Raw genomic sequence first — 18,182 nt, forward strand, 5'->3', positions numbered from 1 at the left:
TCTAGGAATGGATTTGGATAGCCTTAAGAGAAGATTATCTGATAGGGACTTATCTGTAATCCTTAAGGAGTCTACAAGTATAAATAGACCCCATGGCTGATGGAATTCGACACTTCTGAAAAAGCAAGAGAACTCTGGTCGAATTCCTCCCCTCTCCTCTCTCCTAAATCATTCTTATTGCTATTGGTGTTTGTAAGCCATTAGAGGAGTGGCACTTGTGACTCTAGAAGCTCCAAGACCTCAAGATCAACAAGGAACTCAAAGGTATGATTCTAGATCTGTTTCAGTGTTGTTATTTAACCTAGTTAGTCATTAGAAGACTTGGATTCAATGCATGTTTATTAGAAAGCCTAGATCCAAGCATTAGGGTTTTGCATGCGCACATAGGAAAGTTCTTATGGCTAAAACCCATCAATATTCTCATCACTCAAGTTTGAATTGGACAGAAACTTGGAATCATATGATTTGAATCATGTGATGTATGAAAATCTTGGTACTTAGGAAATTGGTATTAATTCCTTGTTTACATGTATATGTAAGTCAAGTGAAAGATGGAAGGATCTAGTACACAATGATGTTCATTGGTCAGATCCACCACAAAGAATGATAAAGACTATTCGTCATGATTTACTAAAGGTTTAGTAAATATGGTTATACTTACAAGACTAAGTGTAATTATGGATCATTGAAAAAAGTTTCAATCAATAGCAGAACGAATAAGAAGAATCAATTAGGCAGAAAGATAAAAGTTTCTCCAATCTGAAAGGAAAGGAGAGTACTTTAGTATCGTGTTTTATGATCATCTTAGTGATTATTAAACCGTGTCACAATTGATCCTCTAAGGACACCTTAGTGCATTTGTATGGCTAAGAAGAGGAATCGGGAATTGTTCAAATGATTAAATAAAAAAGGCGAATCATACTTCGTTCCAAAATCAAGTCTTAAAGTCATACTCCGAGATTGTGCCTTGAGTGGCATATTTTAAGTAGGTTTATAGCACCTCATAGGATGTGGAGTAGAAATGGTTCTTGCTCTTGCACATTTAAAATTGGTAGTTATAATGTTTAGATAAGACAAAGACCAACTAAGACCAATTATATGAAGTGTCATTCTTGATAAGAATCTGCACTAACCCTTGAATATTTGATTATTAATGAATGTATCCTGATAAGAGAATCTTATATGCCAAGAAGTCAGTGGGAGTCTTAAAAAATCTTACAAAGTTCAAGAACTAATCAAGAACAAACCTATCATTTATCATTAGCACACGACTTGAGGCTTGTAACCTATCGTATTGACATATTCTTGTTTATGTGCTCATTCTGGTTAAAGTTGACTATGCATGTTAGTTCTATGAGTTCTCAATTGTTTGCATAAGGCAAGGCACCTTGATCAGTTAAAGTTCATTGATTAATAAGGGTGATATGTTCAACAACTTAGAAGACATTGTAGGCCCTTGTGCTGCCAAGTGGTAGGAAATTAAGATTGAACAGGTTCAGTCCACATGAGTTTAAATTTGACATAGACCTTGCCTTGTGACAATGACAAATTCACATGGATAGGAACACATACACCATAAAATCTAAGTAACAAAGGTTTTTCTCCAATTCATGAAAATGATTGTGAGGAAACACTTTCACTAAGTAGATTTTAAGGAGATAGAAGGTGTGTTAATTGTGTTCTCAAATTCAATTATGATTATGACATCCCTCTTCATAGTTCGAATTGTGAGAAATGAAGAATAGTTTGAACATTCGGGACTTACTGTCATAAGTTCTGAAATAGTTTAGACACGCATATGAGCTTTCTTATAAAAGGTGTATGAGCTTAGATAAAGGCTTATCGAAGCATCTCGTATAAGAAATCTGAACTTTGGAAAAAATTCAATAAGTATTGATTTCTAGAAGTCCAGCTGATTTCTGGGTACATGTCAAAGCTAGTGGGAGCATAAGTGTTATGTTGGTAAGAATATAATTATCATGATAGTGGAAGCATGATTATTATGTGAAGTGTTGCAAGTTAGCAATACTGGTTATAGGAAACAAAGGTTAAGAATTTTGCAAAGTTGCAGAATTTGAAAAGTTGTTTCGCTATAGTAAGGGAGATGATACTTATACTTTATTTCGAATCTAAGAGTTTAGATTGAAGTATTAATCAAAATTAGTCATGAGCATATATGAATACCATGTTGAAGTGGTTCAACATTGGAAATTCTATATATGGAAATATTATAGAAAAAGATTGGTTAAGTATCATGTCTTTATGTAATACATTATGAATCGTGTCCCATATGCTTCAGGTATAGGATCGATTGCATATGCTATAATATTCACGTGTTATACTTTTCAAATGCCTAGGGAATTAAAAGGACTAGAACTAGATATGACTAAAGCTATTAAGCAACTGTCAAGGACGATCTGAGGTTCGCTAAAGATTGATCGCTTATAGTTGGAAGTATAGTAATGGATGGACTGTTTTGACATTATTATGAATAGGCAGAATTCTATTAAAAATTATTTGTCATATGGCATACATGGGAATGTTTACATAATGGGCGATGGATATTAAGAATATATTGTTTTTTTTTAACATGAAAGTTCAATACATATCGATTGAAGGCAAACGGGCAATAAGCTGCACTGGTAGCTTGGAATATATTTGTGCAAGAAGGATGTTCAAAGGAATGTACTTTGAATTTGAGACTTCGCTTCCTTGGAATTGTTTTATTATCAATCTCCAAAGGAATACTTTGTAATATCTTTGGCAAAATCTTTGTGACTTTTGTACCTCGACATTACAAAAGGATCATTGCATGATAGTTTAGAATCTAACACACTCTTATAGTGGCAATAATTAGGTATTTTTACACTAAGGATTTGGAATTGTGAAATGAGCATCATTGAAATGTTTTAATTGATCTATTTCACAAAGTAAGGACCATAGGTAAACATAGTTTGCATGCTTGGAGCATGGAATAACTATTGTTTTAATTCAAGTATTAAGTTGATTAATCGGAACATTATACAATGAATAATTTAAAATCAATATTGTGATTAAATAATAAATATTTTATTTATACTCAAAAGTTTTGAAACCATATTAGATTAGATTATTCTTGTGTTTCACTTCGCATGTTTTGACTTCCCGAATAATAAGATTATTCAAACATCCACAGTTAATCATACTTTAGAAGTAGGTAATGAGGTAAGACTGTCATGAATTCGTCTGTAGATTGTCTAAAGTGTTTAGACATAGCAAAGTTTGTTGCAGTGTTCATGAGTACTCCTGTAATAAGATTTGAGTATTGGATTAAACCCACGCTCGTCTGAATCACTTCATGGATTTCATCACGAGTGATTGTGAGACGATAATATCTTATATTCTTGAAACGGAGACACATAGTTGCACTTTACAAGTCGGTTGCATATTGATGATATGTAAATGCACCAATAACTTGATGTTATAAAACGTATTGTTATGTGTGATTTGATGAGTAAATAGAGCAAGCATATGAGTCGAAGTTTATCCGTTCCTATTACCTTAAGAGGGATAAAAGTGATATATGTGGGCCCCTCGATGATTTAGTGATGACACCCTAAGCGCTTGGCCAAGCCTGGACTGATTTGATTTGTTCAATTAATCAGTCATCATAAATCGGAAATCGGAAAACAACACATGAACAGAGAGAATGATTATAATCCATGTCTCAGTTCATATGATATCTTGTAGAATAGAGGAATATGATCCCTTATCTAATGGACGCGTCAGAGTTCGACAACGACTTTTTGAGAGCTACGATTGTTGGTCGGTTCTTTAAGTCGTACTTGCAATTATAGTTATTAGACTTATCCAAGTGGGAGACTGTTAGATTAGGTGTCTAAGCCCATAACTGTAATTGGTATGTACTTGACCCAAGAGTAACATGGTCCATTTCGGGTTGCCTTCATCAGGACAATTTGATAGGGTGGATATTTGAGAAAAGAGGTTATTTGTGATTTATTAATATATTATAAGAATAATATATTAATTGAGAAATCATATTATTTAATTAGTATTGGTCAATAATTAATATTAAATTTATTTAGTGATCAAAAGAGACTAATTAAATTTGCAGGGACTGATTAGGTAAATCAGTAATATTTATAGTTTGGGCTAATGATCCATGTTGATTAGTGATGGGCTAATTCTTTGTGAAAGTCCATGAATAGTTAGTCCAAAGAGCCTATCATATGGATCATTGGATTACCAAAGGTTTTAGGGTTTTATGTATGAAACCCTAAGGATTCCAAACTATAAATTGAACCCCTAAGCTTGAAAAATCAGCCACTAGTACTCCAAGGTTAATGCCTAGCCGATTTTGAGCTCCTAAACCTCTCTCTCATTGTCCTCCACTTGTTCATGGTGTTTGTGACGTGTTTAAGGCATCACACTTGAGGTGCTAAGCTCTTGAAAGGCCAAGTTCTACAAGCTACTACAAAGAGGTAATCATCTAACTAGTTCTTTATGTTGTATATCTCCAATTGTATGCTAGTTGTAGGTTTCATGCTTTAGATAATTTTTGTTACATGTATAACTAGAGAAAACTTAGATCCAAAGCATTAGGGTTATATGTGCACCATATGAGTGTAACGACGTGAATTTTACAAAACAATTTTTCTAAAACACTTTCATTCACACGATAATCATAAAAACATAATGTGTCCACTGTAACATAACATAGTGTGTACGAATCATGTCGGCGCCTTCCTGTGATCCTCGCTAGTACCTGAAACACAACACACAACAACTGTAAGCATAAATGCTTAATGAGTTCCCCAAAATACCACATACCCCACATACACCTTTCCAGGCCATAACTCTGTAGGATCTTCCGATCCATGTGTCTCAGGGGACTTCCATCCCAAATCCCGGTAGACTTTCCGGTCCTACCCATATCGACCTTCCGGTCCGTAACCTCTTGACCTTCCGGTCCTTATCATACATAACATACATAGCACATACATATCACATAACCGCATATAGCACATACACCATAGCATACAAGACCTTCCAGTCACACATAGGTACCCTTCTAGGTACAGTATAATGAGAAGACTCACCTCAATGAAGTCGGATAAACTCTCGTGCTCAACGTCCGGACTTAGCCTCCTCCTATTATTCAAATAATATTTCCGATCAATACACTCTCATGATCTCATCTCTACAGACTGGGTAGAAGGCCATTCTACCCTTCCCTAAACTCTCCTGAATCAGTCTTGACCAGAATCCTAAAGTCAATGAAAGTCAACGAAAGTCAACGGTCAAACTTTGATCCGACCCGTCGAGTGCACATGGGCGACTCGGCAAGTCCATGCGGTTTTTTGGAATCCTTTCAGCCTCTCTTGACTCGTCGAGTCATCATTCCACTCGACGGGTTACACCTGTCACGAATCGGGGGGCAACCCCGACTCGACTCGTCAAGTCCACTTATGAACTCGGCGAGTTTCCGCCATGCTCAAACTCAAATGGCCTTCTAAGGTCGGATTTTTTCCTCTAATCCATAGATCTAACCTTCCCAATCTCAATAAACACATAAAGGTTTGATCTTGATACTCATGCAATTTCCAAATAACTCTACTTGAAGAAATAGCCCCAAATACAACATCCTAAGTTCATTTCTTCCATAACTCAACATAAAGAAAGATGGATAACATCCTCTGGACCACTATGGGTCCAGATCTAAAGTCTAAACATGATAAGAGACCATATTCCCAACAAATCAACCCAATAAAGGGTATAGAAAACCCTAGATCCATGGATTCTTTAACAAAACAAAAAAGGATCGATAAGCTACCTCAAGGATGGTGTCCTTTGCTTGAAATCCATAGATATGAAACCTCCTTCGCCTCCTCTAAGCTAGAACCACCTTCTTTGTAACACCCGGATTCCCAGGCATGCTATTTTGTTCCTTTATTTTTGGGTTTTGTGGGGGAACTCGGCGAGTTGGCGTCTAGACTGGCCGAGTATGGTCGTGGATTCGTATGCGAGTTCACAGCTGGACTCGGCGAGTCCACGTGGTTTAATGAAACCCTAATTTTCAGGGTTTGAGACCTATTTAAAGGGGCTTATGGCCGTCATTTGCGGCCACCAACCCCCAAAGAGAAGCCCTAAAGAGATCTAGAGCGTTTGTGAGGAAGGAGAGGCCAATCTTGAACTTTTGTGGGTGTTTTTGCAAGAAGGAAGTGTTCAAGGCAAGAGGAGGCTGAAGGAGGTGCGATTTTGGTGGTTTTAAGCTCATAGAGATTGTTTTGAGGTATTATTCTCGGACCTTCTTCAGTTTTGGTGTTGATTCTTAGTGTTAGGGTTTTCTAACCCTTTTTGAGGTTGATTAAGTGGTGTATTTGGTCCCTTCTCGAGTTTGTGTTCTGGATCTGGACCCAAAGAGTTCCAGAGACCTTAACCCTTGGAGCTTTATGAGTCATTTTGGGAGTCATGAGCATGGAATGTCATTTTTGGGGCTAAATCACCATTTTGGACCATTTAGATGTTATATGTGTATCAAGGTCCAGACTTTATGTGATTATCATGCTTGGGGAGGCCAGATCTATGATTGTATGGAACAGATCTGACCTCATAAGTCATCTTGAGTTTGTGCATGGCATGAACTCGCTGAGTCCGAAGAACAGACTTGGCGAGTAGTATGAAGGTTGCCCGATAATCACTCAGTGAGTGGACTTGCCGAGTTGGGGGAATGACTCGGTGAGTTAAGGATAGTCAAGGGTCTAAGTTCAAGTTGGAACTCACCGAGTTGAGTCAGAGTAGCCCCGCGATTCATGCCAGGTGGAACTCGTTGAGTCAAGGGGAGTACTCGACGTGCCATGAGAGGATCTAAGAGAGTCGGGTCAAAGTTGACCGTTGACCTTGTTGACTTTTAGGGTTGAGTACAGTTGTATTTATGAGAGTATTACTCTATGTGATTAGGCGGAGGCTAGATCACACTTCTTCCGAGTCAGATATTTACCGAGGCATCGAGGTGAGTCTTCTCACTATACGTTACCTAGAGTGGTACTATGCGATGACCAGAGGGTCTTATTTGTTATGTATGAGATTATGTGCTATGTGATATTTGTATGTTGTATGATGATATAGACCGGATCGGAGGGTCCAACGAGCCATCATCGGACCTAAGGGTCTAACGAGCTACGGGACTGGAGGGTCCCGCCGAGACACATCGACCGGAGGGTCGTATTATAGCCTCGAGTGGCGTATGTGCTGTATGTGGTATTTTGGGGAACTCACTAAGCATTTATGCTTATAGTTGTTGTGTTATGTGTTTCAGGTACTAGTGATGAGCACGGGAAGGCGCCGACATGATTCGTACACACACGCGCATTGGAGTTTTTGTAGAGATTCTGGGGAGATGTTTTGTGACAGTAATATTTGATACAATATGTTTGACAACATTTTATGAATGAATGAATGTTTTAAAAATGAAAAATTATTTTGAAAATTTACGTTGTTACAAGTTGGTATCAGAGCCTTGGTGTGAGGGATTTGGATGCATCTTCGGGCGTATCTGAACTCAAACTGAGGATTTGAGGAAAAATCTTGATAATGAAGTAAAACTTTTGAAAAGGGTAAAAAGAGTTTTGAGACTAACAGAGCAGAGCCGTGTGTACGATCAGCAAGCGCCCGAAGGGTGAATCCCCAAAAGTACCCTTACATTATGTGTTATGAGATATGTTATGTTATGCATGCTAGAGTAGGCTAGGTATACATATTAGGACTAGAGTGGCCTAATTTGTGATGCCTTAGCCTTAGAGATTTCTGCTGCTGAGATGCTTTGAGAATGAGTAGATAGCAGTTAGTTGCTCATGAGAGTAGGGTACTTGTAATCCAAGATCCAAGGAGGAAGACTTGGAGTGAATACTGATGCGGTGTGGTCAGTAGTATTGGGCCCGTACTACTGGGGACACCGGATCAGTGGACATTCCAACTAAGATCCTTTTGGACAACGGAGGACAAGTAGGGTTGCGTCATCGAGTATGTGTATGCTCGATCGAGTCTATTATAATTTCTTTGTTGTATTTCAGAGGCATCATGGTTGGGACTCGACACACACCTGAGAGCAGTGGTGTCAGCGACGAGGAGATCCGTCGATTGATTCATGAGGAGGTGGCTTCTACCATCCGGGCTGAGATTCCCGAGATGTTTGGAGACATCAAGACCACTTTGATTGAGATTTTTGATGAGCGATACGCAGCGTTGACTGAGGCTGCTGCAGCTGTAGCTACTGCTGCTGCCAGACCTCAGGGAGGTGACTCGTTGTTGTTCCGGGAGTTCATCAACACGAAGCCACCAGAGTTCGACGGGACGTAGGACCCGATTGTCGCTATGAGGTGGATCTCTGACATCGTGGGATGTTTCTATACGTGTTCTTGTCCAGAGCACCTAAGGGTTCGGTTCGCCTTGCACCAGCTCCGCCTGGGAGCGAAGGATTGGTGGAAGTTCGTGACGTCGAACTTCACTTTGGCTGAGATTTCCGAGGTAACCTGGGAGAGGTTCACCGCTATGTTCAGAGAGGAGTATGTTCCCCCGGTAGAGAGGGAACGGTTGATTCAGGAGTTCTTGACCCTCTAGCAGGGTACTGATTTTGTGGCAGTCATCACCAGAAAGTTTCATGAGAGGGCGATGTTTTGCCCTGAGCAGGTGTTGTCTGAGCAGGCTCGTATGAGCCGTTATCTGAGTGTGCTGAGGAGAGATATTTGGGCGTTCGTGGCGAACTCAACCTACCGGACATTTGCTGAGCTCCAAGTAAATGCCCGGAAGAGGGAGATCGAGTTGGAGACTCATGCCAGGGAGGAGGCCGAGTCTCAGAGGATGGATCGGCGGCCGGCTCAGTCTCAGCCGGCAGCCAAGCGGGCTAGACCTGTTGATTCGAGATCTGGAGGCGCGAAGGGGCGCACTTGTGGGAAGTGCAGTAAGAGTCACGAGGGGTCGTGTAGGGCTGAGGTATGCTATAAGTGTGGGAAGGAGGGGCATATCGCGAGGGATTGCCCCAAGGGATTCTCGGTTTGCTTTCGTTGCAACCAGACCGGCCATTGGAAGGCCGAGTGCCCGCAGCTTCTTTAGGGATCAGCACAGGGATCTGCACATGCTGCTAGGACTACCGAGGTTCGGTCGGTGAAGGTCGAGGCCCCAAAGGCTCGTGGGAGAGCATTTCAGTTGACCGCGGAGGAGGTCCGCGCGGCACCCGATGTTGTGGTTGGTATGTATTCTCTTTCATCTTTTATTTGAGTTGAGTTTTTATGCTTATACGATGATATGCGTAGGTACTTTTCTTGTGAGTTCGGTGCCTGCGTTGGTATTATTTGACTCGGGTGCGAGTCGGTCGTTTGTTTCTATAGCATTTAGTCAGCATCTTAGTGTCCGTCGAGAGGCGTTGGATCGGCCTCTACGAGTTTCCATAGCTGACGAGCGAGCAGTGTATGCTTAAGATGTGATTCGAGGATGTGTCCTTGAGATCTTCGGTGTGGAGGTCCCGATAGATTTGGTTCCGATCGCGATGGGGGACGTGTGTGTTATAGTGGGTATGGATTGGTTGAGCCGATATAGAGTTGTGATAGACCGCGAGCGTCAGTTGGTGACAATTCGAGACCCTAGTGGGGGAGTTCTTACAGTGCACGGCGAGGGTACACGTGCGGGGTCAGCATTTTGTTAGGCCGCTAGAGAGAGAGACAGAGTCTACAGCAGGGCTGTAGAGGATTTGTGGCATATGTGATGGATGTGAGGGTTGTTTCAGAGAGACCGAAGTCAGTTGATGAGGTTCCGATAGTGTGGGATATTCCGGATGTGTTTCCAAAGGAATTGTCGGGTGTGCCTTCGGAGAGGCAGGTAGAGTTCGGTATTGAGTTGGTTCCAGGAGTTGCGCCTATCGCTAAGGCGCCTTATCGCCTTGCGCCTCCGGAAATGCAGGAGTTATCCTCACAGCTTATGGAACTGTTGGGGAAGGGGTTTATCAGGACGAGCAGTTCGCCATGGGGGGCACCTATCCTTTTTGTCAAGAAGAAGGATGGCTCGCTCCGGATGTGCATTAATTATTGCGAGCTGAATAAGCTAACGGTCAAGAACCGTTACCCATTGCCAAGGATCGATGATTTGTTTGATCAGTTGAAGGGAGCATCTTGGTTCTCCAAGATCGATTTGAGGTTTGGGTATCATCAGGTGAGGGTGCAGGAGGAGGACGTCCAGAAGACAGCATTCCGGACTTGTTATGGGCATTACGAGTTCGTGGTGATGCCTTTCGGACTCACCAATGCACCGACGGTGTTCATGGATCTCATGAACAGGGTGTGCAGACCGATGTTGGATCGCTCAGTGATCGTGTTCATCGACGACATTTTGGTGTATTCCAGATCCAGAGAGCAGCATGAGGAGCATTTGAGAGAGATCCTCGGAGTTCTGAGATCGGAGAGGCTTTATGCCAAATTCTCCAAATGTGAGTTATGGCTACGAGAGGTTCAGTTTCTAGGACACCTCGTTAACAGAATGGGATATTGGTCGATCCGGCCAAGATTGGGGCGGTCATGAGATGGGAGGTGTCGAGGTCACCCACCGAGATCAGGAGTTTTCTGGGTTTGGCCGGCTATTATCGGAGATTTATTAAGGATTTATCCAAGATCGCCGTGCCACTCACCAAGTTGACCCGGAAGGGTGTTGCGTTTTCGTGGGGTCCGGAGCAACAGACCTCGTTCGAGATACTTCGCCAGAGATTATGCGAAGCCCCAGTGTTAGCCCTTCCTGAAGGGATGGAAGATTTTGTGGTATATTGTGATGCATCGATATCCGGATTGGGAGCGGTGTTTATGCAGAGGGGGCATGTGATTGCATATGCATCGAGGCAACTTAAGCCTCATGAGTCGAGATATCCCACTCATGATTTGGAGTTGGGAGCGGTAGTGTTCGCTCTCAAGATCTGGTGACATTATCTGTATGGGGTTCGGTGTACGATATACACGGATCACAAGAGCTTGAAGTATTTGATGGACCAGCCCAACCTGAGTATGCGCCAGAGGAGGTGGTTGGATGTGGTCAAGGATTATGATTGTGAGATCCTGTACCACCCGTGCAAGGCTAATGTTGTAGCCGATGCATTGAGCCGTAGGGCGGAGGGCGCCCCATTTCAAGGTGTATGTTTGAGATTGACAGTGATGACCCCGATGTTGGATGCTATTCGTGTGGCCCAGGCTGAGGATGTGAAGCCAGAAAGCCAGAAGAGAGAGCGAGTTGTCAGGTTAGTATCAGAATTAGTTACCGATGGTCGGGGGCTGATGACATTTTAGGGTCGGATTTGGGTACCGTCCGTGGGCGGCACGCGTACCATTTTGATGGAAGAGGCTCATCGATCGAAATTCTCGATCCATCCCAAGGCCACTAAGATGTATTTTGACCTGAAAAAGGATTATTGGTGGCCCTGTATGAAGAGGGATGTCGCATGGTTTGTTGAGAGGTGCTTGACCTATCGCAGGGTGAAGGCCGAGCACCAGCATCCACATGGTAAGCTGCAGCCATTAGAGATTCCCGAATGGAAATGGGAACAGATTACCATGGATTTCATCACCAAATTGCTAAGGACCGCGAGGGGTGTTGATGCAATTTGGGTGATTGTGGACAGATTGACGAAGAGTGCTCACTTCCTAGCCATCAGTGAGAGCTCTTCCGCGGAGAAGTTGGTAGAGATGTACGTGAGGGAGGTGGTATCGCGACATGGAGTTCCGATCTTGATTGTCTCAGATTGAGATGTACGTTTCACTTCCAGATTCTGGAAGAAGTTTCATGAGGAATTGGGTATGAAATTGCATTTTAGTACCGTATACCACCCACAGACTAACGGGCAGAGTGAGCGAACGATTCAGATGCTCGAGGACATGCTCCGGGCATGTGTGTTGGATTTCGACGGGAGTTAGGACACGTATTTGCCCTTGGCGGAGTTTTCTTATAACAACAACCATCATTCAAGCATTGGCATGCCGCCCTTTGAGCTGTTGTATGGGAGGAGGTGTCGAACCCCTATTTGTTGGGGAGAAGTAGGACAACGTGTGATGGGTAGCACCAAGATTGTGCTTCAGACGACAGAGCAGATCCAGCAGGTTAGGCAGAGGTTGTTGACCACTTAGAGTCGTCAGAAGAGTTATGCGGACAGACACCGGTCCGAGCTCGAGTTTCAGGTCGACGACTTCGTGCTCCTGAAGGTCTCTCCTTGGAAAGGAGTGATCCGATTCAGGAAGAGGGGCAAGTTGGGGCCCCGATATATTGGTCCTTTCAGGATGATCGCGAGGGTAGGCAGGGTAGCCTATCGTTTAGAGTTGCTAGCAGAGTTGGGTCAGATTCATGACACTTTTCCACGTGTCACAATTGCGAAAGTGTATAGCCGACGAGTTGGCAGTAGTGCCATTAGAAGATATTCATGTGGATGTGAGCCTGAATTATGCTAAGAGACCGGTAGCGATCAGGGATCGAAAGATCAAGGTTTTGAGGAACAACGAAGTGCCACTGGTGCAGGTCCAGTGGCAGCATCGGAAAGGGTCAAAGTTGACTTGGGAACCGGAGCGTGAGATGCAGGAGCAGCATCCGGAGTGGTTTACAGAGTGAGACTTCGAGGGAGAAGTCTGATTCTAGTGGGGGGGAATTGTAACACCTGGATTCCCAGGTATGATATTTTGTTCCTTTATTTTTGGGTTTTGTGGGGGAACTCGGCGAGTTGGCGTCTAGACTCGCCGAGTATGGTCGCGGATTCGTATGCGAGTTCACAACTGGACTCGGCGAGTTCATGAGTGGACTCGGCGAGTCCATGCTGTTTAATTAAACCCTAATTTCCAGGGTTTGAGACCTATTTAAAGGGGCTTATGGCCGTCATTTGCGGCCACCAACCCCCAAAGATAAGCCCTAAAGAGATCTAGAGCGTTTGTGAGGAAGGAGAGGCCAATCTTGAACTTTTGTGGGTGTTTTTGCAAGAAGGAAGTGTTCAAGGCAAGAGGAGGCTGAAGGAGGTGCGATTTTGGTGGTTTTGAGCTTATAGAGATTGTTTTGAGGTATTATTCTCGGACCTTCTTCAGTTTTGGTGTTGATTCTTAGTGTTAGGGTTTTCTAACCCTTTTTGAGGTTGATTAAGTGGTGTATTTGGTCCCTTCTCGAGTTTGTGTTCTGGATCTGGACCCAAAGAGGTCCAGAGACCTTAACCCTTGGAGCTTTATGAGTCATTTTGGGAGTCATGAGCTTGGAATGTCATTTTTGGGGCTAAATCACCATTTTGGACCATTTAGATGTTATATGTGTATCAAGGTCTGAACTTTACGTGATTATCATGCTTGGGGAGGCCAGATCTATGATTGTATGGAACAGATCTGACCTCAGAAGTCGTCTTGAGTTTGTGCATGGCATGAACTCACTGAGTCCGAGGAACAGACTCGGCGAGTAGTATGAAGGTTTCCCGATAATCACTCAGTGAGTGGACTTGCCGAGTTGGGGGAATGACTTGGTGAGTCAGGGAGAGTCAGGGGTCTGAGTGCAAGTTGGAACTCACCGAGTTGTTCTTAAGACTCGGCGAGTTGAGTCGGGGTAGCCCCGCGATTCATGCCAGGTGGAACTCGTCGAGTGAAGGGGAGTACTCGACGTGCCATGAGAGGATCTATGAGAGTCAGTGGACACGTGTGGACTCGCCGAGTCGCCCTAGTGCACTCGACGAGTCGGGTCAAAGTTGACCGTTGACCTTGTTGAATTTTAGGGTTGAGTACAGTTGTATTTATGAGAGTATTACTTTATGTGATTAGTCGGAGGCTAGATCACACTTCTTCCGAGTCAGATATTTACCAAGGCATCGAGGTGAGTCTTCTCACTATACGTTACCTATAGTGGTACTATGCGATGACCAGAGGGTCTTATTTGTTATGTATGAGATTATGTGCCATGTGATATTTGTATGTTGTATGATGATATAGATCGGACCGGAGGGTCCAACGAGCCATGATCGGACCTAAGGGTCCAACGAGTTACGGGACTGGAGGGTCCCGCTGAGACACATCGATCGGAGGGTCGTATTATAGCCTCGAGTGGCGTATGTGTTGTATGTGGTATTTTGGGGAACTCACTAAGCATTTATGCTTATAGTTATTGTGTTATGTGTTTCAAGTACTAGTGATGAGCGCGGGAAGGCGCCAACATGATTCGTACACACACGCGCATTGGAGTTTTTGTAGAGATTCTGGGGAGATGTTTTGTGACAGTAATATATACAATATGTTTGACAACATTTTATGAATGAATGAATGTTTTAAAAATGAAAAATTATTTTGAAAATTTACGTTGTTACATTCTTCTTGCACAAACCAACCCACAAATGTCAAATAATCGCTTCTTCCTTCACAAAACACTCAAGCACTTCCAGGGTTTCTCTCAAGGGTCTGGTAGCCGCAAATGGTGGCTATAAGGGTCCTTAAATAGGTCCCAAACCCAAGAAATTAGGGTTTCATTAAACAGTGTGGACTCACCGAGTCCACTCATGGACTCGTCGAGTCCCTCATTAAATCAGACCAAAAGATGCACGATCCCACTCGGCGAGTCTGTGCGCCTACTCGCCAAGTCCCTCTCATAAATTCAATATAAATACTTATCATAGGGTACCTGGGAATCCGGATGTTACAATGAGTTTATAGTACATAAAACCCAATAGTTATGGGCTTAGACACCTAATCCACCAGTCTCCCACTTGGATAAGTCTAATAACTAGTATTGCAAGTATGACGTCAGAATCTTATTAGTAATCGTAGCTTTTAAAAGCCGTTGTCGAACTCTGTTGTTATCAGTAGCGCGTCCTTTAGATAAGGGATCAAATATTCCTCTGTTCTATAAGATATCGTATGGACATGAGACATGGATTGTAATCATTCTCTATGTCTAACGTTTGTTTCCCGACTTTCCGATTTACAACAACTGACAACAGACTACAATTAAACACATCAATTTTGGTCAAGGCTTGGCCAAGCTCTTAGGGTGTCATCACTAAATCATCGAGGTGCCCACATATATCGCTTTTATCCTATCTAGGGTAAAAGGAATAGATAAACTTCGACTCATATGCTTGTACTATTTACTCATCAAATCGCACACAACAATACGTTTTATAACATCAAGTTACAGATACGTTTACGTATTATCAATGCGCAACCGACTTGTAAACAACAACTATATGTCTCCGTTTCAAGAATATAAGATATTATCGTTTTACAATCACTCATGATAAAATCTATGAAGTGATTCAAATGAGCGTGGGTAAAATCCAATACTCAAATTCTTATTTGAAGAGTACTCACAAACACTGAAGCAAACATTTGTAATGTCTAAGCACTTAGACAATACGTTTTATAACATCAAGTTACTGATTCATGACAGTCTTACCTCATTACTTACTTTCAAATTAAGGAAAAATTAATAACTAAAACCAACTCAATTTATTATTATTAGGGAGTGTGAAGGGCAAGAAGGTGCGAGTGAATTGTTGGTTGCTTTGGAGGCTACTTTGCTTTTGGAGGTGAGTTCTTCACTACACCGTGTTGTGTTATATCTTCTTTACATTAGATCGTGTGTGCTATGTATCGTATTATTTATGTGGGTATTACTAGGCGGGATAGAGTCTAGTGGTTTGCCTCACGTATTGAGGATTATGCATGGTAGGACTCGGCACATCCGAGTGGGGATCGGGTGTAGCCAATGTGTCCCAAAGGCTCGACGAACTGAGCAAGGGGGATCGGGCATGGCCAATGTGTCCCAATGGGTTCGGGTAAGGGGGATCAGGCTTAGCCAATGTGTCCCAAGGGCTCGATGTACTGAGCAAGGGGGATTGGGCCTAGCCAATGTGTCCTAGTAGGAGTATGTCTATTATTGATTTGTTCTTTGACATGCATGCGTGGTTATGTGTTTGATGCCAATTGTATTCGTGTATAGGGGTAATGATTATATGATATGATACTGTGTATGAGTGGAATTCACTAAGCTTTGTGCCTACCCCTTTTCCCTTAAAAATACTATTTCAGGTACACAAGATGGTCGAGCATGATTGTACACACTGGCTCGAGGCGGGTTTTTGGAATTGATATTGAATTGGTTACGTTTTCATAAATTTTACAATTATAACTACTAATGTTTGGAAATTGATTTGATCTTGGGGTTTGGTATTTCATTTGTTTTGAAAAAAAATACATTAAATGTATGATTTATGTTATTTTAAAAAGTTCAAATTTATTGGAAATTTTGGGATGTTACAAAACTAATTTCCATTTATCACAATTCGAGCTATGAAAAAGGATGACGTAATCATACTCGAATTTGAGAACGCAACTATCACAACTGCTAACTAAAATCTACTGGCGAAAGCGTTTCCTCACAATCATTTTCATAAAGTAGAAAGAAACTTATTCTCACTTAGATTTTGAGGTGTATGTGCTCCTATCCTTGTGAACTTTTCATTTCGAACAACTATGACAAATTCAAACTCATATGGATTGAACTTGCTTATTCTTAATTTCTTGCCATCCGGTAGCACAATGGTCTACCATTGCTTCCAAGTTATTGACCAGCTCACCCACACTGATCAATGTACTTTCACTGATCAAGGTGATTTGTCTTATGCAATCAAATGAGAACTCACAGAACTCACATGCATAGTCAACATAACTAGAATGGGCACATAAACAAGAATACGTCAACACGACAGATTATCAACCTTAGGTCGTGTGCTAGTGATTACTAAAAGGTTTATTCTTGATTAGCTCTTGAAACTATTCACGACCATTAAGACTCCCACTGACCTCTTGACATATAAGATTCTCAATCAATAAACATTCCTTGACAAACAAATATCCAAGAGTTAGTGCGGGTTCTTATCAAGAAACACTTCATACAATTGGTCTTAGTTGGTCTTTGTTTTATTCAAAACATCACAACTACCAATTTCAAATGTGCAAGAGTAAGAAACATTTCTACTCGACATTTCATGAGGTGCTGTAAAACTACTTAGAACATGTCACTCAAGGTAGTTTCTAAAGTATGACTTTAAAACTTGATCTTGGAACGAAGTATGACTTATCTTTTTGATTTAACCATTTCAACAATTCCTGATACCTCTTCTTATCCATAAAAATTCACTAAGGTGTCTTCAGAGGATGAATTGTGACATGGTTTCATAATGGTAACGCTCGTAGAACCGGGCTAGTTAATTTAGAGACAATGAGCATCAAAAATGAGTTTTTGATGGAAGATTATTTAGAAGGAATAATCTTAACCAAGTGATAGTATATGTTACAAGGGTTACGTACATATAAAGAACGTCGAAATCTGAGTTATAACGAAGAAGTTATGGCTCGTCAAAGTTTTACGGCAAAACCGGCACGGCACCGGGAGACGTAAATAGTGAATTTACAATTGAGGACTTTTTAGCCTTAGTGATCTAAACAAAAGTTGTAGTATACATTAAACCGATAACATACAAAAAAGAACGCCCAAATCCGACTTCATATGAAGAAGTTACGAATTTTCTAAGATTTGGCATAGTAGTACACGGCCTGAAACTCGAATTTTAGTTCGAGCGGTTTTTGGCTTACGCGACCTAAATGAGAGTTTAATATCTCATTAATAGGAACTAATTGATAAAAAACAGACGAAAACAGAGTCTGTATGAAGGAGTTACGAATTCTTCGCGGTCATTTAACAATCTAATCTCCTCCTACTGTTAAATTTAAGATGGGTCGAGAATTAGGCGACGGAGTCTAAACAAAAGTTGTATATGTTGGAATAGTGTCTAAGGCTGCAACTATATTAGGCAAGTATCTGATCCGGTTGTGCATGGTCCTTTTGGGTTGCCTTCACCATAGCAACTTGATAGGATGATTTATTAAGAGAGAGTAAATATTATTAATATATTATGTGAATAATATAATGAATAATATATTTGTTATTTGATTAATATAAGTCATAGAATTAATTAGAATTAATTTGGTGACTTAAAGAGATTAATTAAATAAAGGGGTATAAACTGTCAATTGTTTGATAGTTAAGCTTTAGACTGTAAATCCATTTGGATATGGTGTGGACGAATTCTAAGAGGTTTAGGATAGCTAAAATCGTCCATATGCTTATCTTAGGAATGGATT

Source organism: Lactuca sativa, chromosome 4 (assembly GCF_002870075.4).
Source record: "Lactuca sativa cultivar Salinas chromosome 4, Lsat_Salinas_v11, whole genome shotgun sequence".
Taxonomy (NCBI): domain Eukaryota; kingdom Viridiplantae; phylum Streptophyta; class Magnoliopsida; order Asterales; family Asteraceae; genus Lactuca; species Lactuca sativa.